Here is a 7,323-nt window from a genome sequence, read left to right as displayed (position 1 = left end):
TTGTTCACTGTAGGGCACTGTTTCATTGTACCGTATTTAATGTCGGGCTATGTTTAATTTTACATTGTTCAGTGTAGGGCACTGTTTCATTGTACCGTATTTAATGTCGGGCTCTGTTTAATTTTACCTTGTTCAGTCTAGGGCACTGTTTCATTGTACTGTATTTAATGTCGGGCTGTGTTTAATTTTACCTTGTTCAGTGTAGGGCACTGTTTCATTTTACCGTATTTAATGTCGGGCTGTGTTTAACTTTACATTGTTCACTGTAGGGCATTGTTTCATTGTGCTGTATTTAATGTTGGGCTCTGTTTAATTTTACCTTGTTCACTGTCGGGCAATGTTTCATTGTCCCGTATTTAATGTCGGGCTCTGTTTAATTTTACCTGGTTCAGTCTAGGGCACTGTTTCATTGTACTGTATTTAATGTCGAGCTGTGTTTAATTTTACCTTGTTCAGTGTAGGGCACTGTTTCATTTTACCGTATTTAATGTCGGGCTGTGTTTAACTTTACATTGTTCACTGTAGGGCATTGTTTCATTGTGCTGTATTTAATGTTGGGCTGTGTTTAATTTTACCTTGTTCACTGTCGGGCAATGTTTCATTGTCCCGTATTTAATGTCGGGCTCTGTTTAATTTTACATTATTCAGTGTAGGGCCCTGTTTCATTGTACAGTCTTTAATGTCGGGCTCTGTTTAATTTTGCCTTGTTTACTGTAGGTCACTGTTTCATTGTACTGTATTTAATGCCGGGCTGTGTTTAATTTTACATTGTTCAGTGTAGGGCACTGATTCATTGTACCGTATTTAATGTCGGGCTGTGTTTAATTTTACCTTGTTCAGTGTTGGGCACTGTTTCATTGTCCCGTATTTAATGTCGGGCTCTGTTTAATTTTACATTATTCAGTGTAGGGCACTGTTTCATTGTACTGTCTTTAATGTCGGGCTCTGTATAATTTTGCCTTGTTTACTGTAGGTCACTGGTTCATTGTACTGTATTTAATGTCGGGCTGTGTTTAGTTGTACATTGTTCACTGTAGGGCACTGTTTCATTGTACTGTATTTAATGCCGGGCTGTGTTTAATTTTACATTGTTCAGTGTAGGGCACTGATTCATTGTACCGTATTTAATGTCGTGCTCTGTTTAATTTTACATTGTTCACTGTAGGGCACTGTTTCATTGTACCGTATTTAATGTCGGGCTATGTTTAATTTTACATTGTTCACTGTAGGTCACTGTTTCATTGTACTGTATTTAATGTCGTGCTGTGTTTAATTTTACCTTGCTCAGTGTAGGGCACTGTTACATTGTACTGTATTTAATGTCGTTCTCTGTTTAATTTTACATTGTTCACTGTAGGGCACTGTTTCATTGTACCGTATTTAATGTCGGGCTATGTTTAATTTTACATTGTTCAGTGTAGGGCACTGTTTCATTGTACCGTATTTAATGTCGGGCTCTGTTTAATTTTACCTTGTTCAGTCTAGGGCACTGTTTCATTGTACTGTATTTAATGTCGGGCTGTGTTTAATTTTACCTTGTTCAGTGTAGGGCACTGTTTCATTTTACCGTATTTAATGTCGGGCTGTGTTTAACTTTACATTGTTCACTGTAGGGCATTGTTTCATTGTGCTGTATTTAATGTTGGGCTCTGTTTAATTTTACCTTGTTCACTGTCGGGCAATGTTTCATTGTCCCGTATTTAATGTCGGGCTCTGTTTAATTTTACATTATTCAGTGTAGGGCCCTCTTTCATTGTACAGTCTTTAATTTCGGGCTCTTTTTAATTTTGCCTTGTTTACTGTAGGTCACTGTTTCATTGTACTGTATTTAATGTCGAGCTGTGTTTAATTTTACATTGTTCAGTGTAGGGCACTGATTCATTGTACCGTATTTAATGTCGGGCTCTGTTTAATTTTACATTGTTCAGTGTAGGGCACTGATTCATTATACTGTATTTAATGTCGGGCTGTGTTTAATTTTACATTGTTCAATGTTGGGCACTGATTCATTGTACCGTGTTTAATGTCGGGCTGTGTTTAAATTTACATTGTTCAGTGGAGGGCACTGTTTCATTGTACTGTATTTAATGTCGGGCTCTGTTTAATTTTGCCTTGTTTACTGTAGGTCACTGTTTCATTATACTGTATTTAATGTCGGGCTCTGTTTAATTTTACCTTGTTCAGTGTAGGGCACTGTTTCATTGTACCGTATTTAATGTCGGGCTCTGTTTAATTTTACCTTGTTCAGTGTAGGGCACTGTTTCATTTTACCGTATTTAATGTCGGGCTGTGTTTATGTTTACATTGTTCACTGTAGGTCACTGTTTCATTGCACCGTATTTAATGTCGGGCTGTGTTTAATTTTACATTGTTCAGTGTAGTGCACTGTTTCATTCTACCGTATTTAATGTCGGGCTCTGTTTAATTTTACCTTGTTGCTTGTAGGGCACTGTTTCATTTTACTGTACTTAATGTCGGGCTGTGTTTAATTTTACATTGTTCAGTGTAGGGCACTGATTCATTGTACCGTATTTAATGTCGGGCTCTGTTTAATTTTACATTGTTCACTGTAGGGCACTGTTTCATTGTACCGTATTTAATGTCGGGCTCTGTTTTATTTTACATTGTTCACATTAGGGCCCTGTTTCATTGTACTGTATTTAATGTCGGGCTCTGTTTAATTTTACGTTGTTCACTGTAGGGCACTGTTTCATTGTACCGTATTTACTGTCGGGCTGTGTTTAATTGTACACTGTTCACTGTAGGGCACTGTTTCATTGTACCGTATTTAATGTCGGGCTGTGTTTAATTGTACATTATTCACTGTAGGGCACTGTTTCATTGTACCGTATTTAATGTTGGGCTGTGTTTAATTGTACATTGTTCACTGTCGGGCACTGTTTCATTGTACCGTATTTAATGTCGGGCTGTGTTTAATTTTACCTTGCTCAGTGGAGGACACTGTTACATTGTACTGTATTTAATGTCGTGCTCTGTTTAATTTTACATTGTTCACTGTAGGGCACTGTTTCATTGTACCGTATTTAATGTCGGGCTGTGTTTAATTTTACCTTGTTCAGTGTTGGGCACTGTTTCATTGTCCCGTATTTAATGTCGGGCTCTGTTTAATTTTACATTATTCAGTGTAGGGCACTGTTTCATTGTACTGTCTTTAATGTCGGGCTCTGTATAATTTTGCCTTGTTTACTGTAGGTCACTGGTTCATTGTACTGTATTTAATGCCGGGCTGTGTTTAATTTTACATTGTTCAGTGTAGGGCACTGATTCATTGTACCGTATTTAATGTCGGGCTGTGTTTAAATTTACATTGTTCAGTGGAGGGCACTGTTTCATTTTACCGTATTTAATGTCGGGCTGTGTTTATGTTTACATTGTTCACTGTAGGTCACTGTTTCATTGCACCTTATTTAATGTCGGGCTGTGTTTAATTTTACATTGTTCAGTGTAGTGCACTGTTTCATTCTACCGTATTTAATGTCGGGCTCTGTTTAATTTTACCTTGTTGCTTGTAGGGCACTGTTTCATTTTACTGTATTTAATGTCGGGCTGTGTTTAATTTTACCTTGTTCAGTGTAGGGCACTGTTTCACTGTACCGTATTTAATGTTGGGCTGTGTTTAATTGTACATTGTTCACTGTAGGGCACTGTTTCATTGTACTGTATTTAATGTCGGGCTCTGTTTATTTTTACCTTGTTCAGTGTAGGGCACTGTTTCATTGTACCGTATTTAATGTCGGGCTGTGTTTAATTTTACATTGTTCAGTGTAGGGCACTGTTTCATTGTAACGTATTTAATGTCGGGCTGTGTTTAATTTTACCTTGTTCAGTGTAGGGCACTGTTTCACTGTACCGTATTTAATGTTGGGCTGTGTTTAATTGTACATTGTTCACTGTAGGGCACTGTTTCATTGTACCGTATTTGATGTTGGGCTGTGTTTAATTGTACATTGTTCACTGTAGGGCACTGTTTCATTGTACCGTATTTAATGTCGGGCTGTGTTTAATTTTACCTTGCTCAGTGGAGGGCACTGTTACATTGTACTGTATTTAATGTCGTGCTCTGTTTAATTTTACATTGTTCACTGTAGGGCACTGTTTCATTGTACCGTATTTAATGTCGGGCTATGTTTAATTTTACATTGTTCACTGTAGGTCAATGTTTCATTGTACTGTATTTAATGTCGTGCTGTGTTTAATTTTACCTTGCTCAGTGTAGGGCACTGTTACATTGTACTGTATTTAATGTCGTTCTCTGTTTAATTTTACATTGTTCACTGTAGGGCACTGTTTCATTGTACCGTATTTAATGTCGGGCTGTGTTTAATTGTACATTGTTCACTGTAGGGCACTGTTTCATTGTACCGTATTTAATGTCGGGCTCTGTTTAATTTTACCTTGTTCAGTCTAGGGCACTGTTACATTGTACTGTATTTAATGTCGTTCTCTGTTTAATTTTACATTGTTCACTGTAGGGCACTGTTTCATTGTACCGTATTTAATGTCGGGCTATGTTTAATTTTACATTGTTCAGTGTAGGGCACTGTTTCATTGTACCGTATTTAATGTCGGGCTCTGTTTAATTTTACCTTGTTCAGTCTAGGGCACTGTTTCATTGTACTGTATTTAATGTCGGGCTGTGTTTAATTTTACCTTGTTCAGTGTAGGGCACTGTTTCATTTTACCGTATTTAATGTCGGGCTGTGTTTAACTTTACATTGTTCACTGTAGGGCATTGTTTCATTGTGCTGTATTTAATGTTGGGCTCTGTTTAATTTTACCTTGTTCACTGTCGGGCAATGTTTCATTGTCCCGTATTTAATGTCGGGCTCTGTTTAATTTTACCTGGTTCAGTCTAGGGCACTGTTTCATTGTACTGTATTTAATGTCGAGCTGTGTTTAATTTTACCTTGTTCAGTGTAGGGCACTGTTTCATTTTACCGTATTTAATGTCGGGCTGTGTTTAACTTTACATTGTTCACTGTAGGGCATTGTTTCATTGTGCTGTATTTAATGTTGGGCTGTGTTTAATTTTACCTTGTTCACTGTCGGGCAATGTTTCATTGTCCCGTATTTAATGTCGGGCTCTGTTTAATTTTACATTATTCAGTGTAGGGCCCTGTTTCATTGTACAGTCTTTAATGTCGGGCTCTGTTTAATTTTGCCTTGTTTACTGTAGGTCACTGTTTCATTGTACTGTATTTAATGCCGGGCTGTGTTTAATTTTACATTGTTCAGTGTAGGGCACTGATTCATTGTACCGTATTTAATGTCGGGCTGTGTTTAATTTTACCTTGTTCAGTGTTGGGCACTGTTTCATTGTCCCGTATTTAATGTCGGGCTCTGTTTAATTTTACATTATTCAGTGTAGTGCACTGTTTCATTGTACTGTCTTTAATGTCGGGCTCTGTATAATTTTGCCTTGTTTACTGTAGGTCACTGGTTCATTGTACTGTATTTAATGTCGGGCTGTGTTTAGTTGTACATTGTTCACTGTAGGGCACTGTTTCATTGTACTGTATTTAATGCCGGGCTGTGTTTAATTTTACATTGTTCAGTGTAGGGCACTGATTCATTGTACCGTATTTAATGTCGGGCTGTGTTTAAATTTACATTGTTCAGTGTAGGGCACTGTTTCATTTTACCGTATTTAATGTCGGGCTGTGTTTATGTTTACATTGTTCACTGTAGGTCACTGTTTCATTGCACCTTATTTAATGTCGGGCTGTGTTTAATTTTACATTGTTCAGTGTAGTGCACTGTTTCATTCTACCGTATTTAATGTTGGGCTCTGTTTAATTTTACCTTGTTGCTTGTAGGGCACTGTTTCATTTTACTGTATTTAATGTCGGGCTGTGTTTAATTTTACATTGTTCAGTGTAGGGCACTGATTCATTGTACTGTATTTAATGTCGGGCTCTGTTTAATTTTACATTGTTCAGTGTAGGGCACTGTTTCATTGTACCGTATTTAATGTCGGGCTCTGTTTAATTTTACCTTGTTCAGTGTAGGGCACTGTTGCATTGTACCGTATTTAATGTCGGGCTGTGTTTAATTTTACATTGTTCCGTGTAGGGCACTGTTTCATTGTAACGTATTTAATGTCGGGCTGTGCTTAATTTTACCTTGTTCAGTGTAGGGCACTGTTTCACTGTACCGTATTTAATGTTGGGCTGTGTTTAATTGTACATTGTTCACTGTAGGGCACTGTTTCATTGTACTGTATTTAATGTCGGGCTCTGTTTAATTTTACCTTGTTCAGTGTAGGGCACTGTTTCATTGTACCGTATTTAATGTCGGGCTGTGTTTAATTTTACATTGTTCAGTGTAGGGCACTGTTTCATTGTAACGTATTTAATGTCGGGCTGTGTTTAATTTTACCTTGTTCAGTGTAGGGCACTGTTTCACTGTACCGTATTTAATGTTGGGCTGTGTTTAATTGTACATTGTTCACTGTAGGGCACTGTTTCATTGTACCGTATTTGATGTTGGGCTGTGTTTAATTGTACATTGTTCACTGTAGGGCACTGTTTCATTGTACCGTATTTAATGTCGGGCTGTGTTTAATTTTACCTTGCTCAGTGGAGGGCACTGTTACATTGTACTGTATTTAATGTCGTGCTCTGTTTAATTTTACATTGTTCACTGTAGGGCACTGTTTCATTGTACCGTATTTAATGTCGGGCTATGTTTAATTTTACATTGTTCACTGTAGGTCACTGTTTCATTGTACTGTATTTAATGTCGTGCTGTGTTTAATTTTACCTTGCTCAGTGTAGGGCACTGTTACATTGTACTGTATTTAATGTCGTTCTCTGTTTAATTTTACATTGTTCACTGTAGGGCACTGTTTCATTGTACCGTATTTAATGTCGGGCTATGTTTAATTTTACATTGTTCAGTGTAGGGCACTGTTTCATTGTACCGTATTTAATGTCGGGCTCTGTTTAATTTTACCTTGTTCAGTCTAGGGCACTGTTTCATTGTACTGTATTTAATGTCGGGCTGTGTTTAATTTTACCTTGTTCAGTGTAGGGCACTGTTTCATTTTACCGTATTTAATGTCGGGCTGTGTTTAACTTTACATTGTTCACTGTAGGGCATTGTTTCATTGTGCTGTATTTAATGTTGGGCTCTGTTTAATTTTACCTTGTTCACTGTCGGGCAATGTTTCATTGTCCCGTATTTAATGTCGGGCTCTGTTTAATTTTACATTATTCAGTGTAGGGCCCTCTTTCATTGTACAGTCTTTAATGTCGGGCTCTTTTTAATTTTGCCTTGTTTACTGTAGGTCACTGTTTCATT

Source organism: Scyliorhinus torazame, unplaced genomic scaffold (assembly GCF_047496885.1).
Source record: "Scyliorhinus torazame isolate Kashiwa2021f unplaced genomic scaffold, sScyTor2.1 scaffold_76, whole genome shotgun sequence".
Classification (NCBI taxonomy): Eukaryota; Metazoa; Chordata; class Chondrichthyes; order Carcharhiniformes; family Scyliorhinidae; genus Scyliorhinus; species Scyliorhinus torazame.
Note: the sequence above shows the minus strand (reverse complement) of the source record.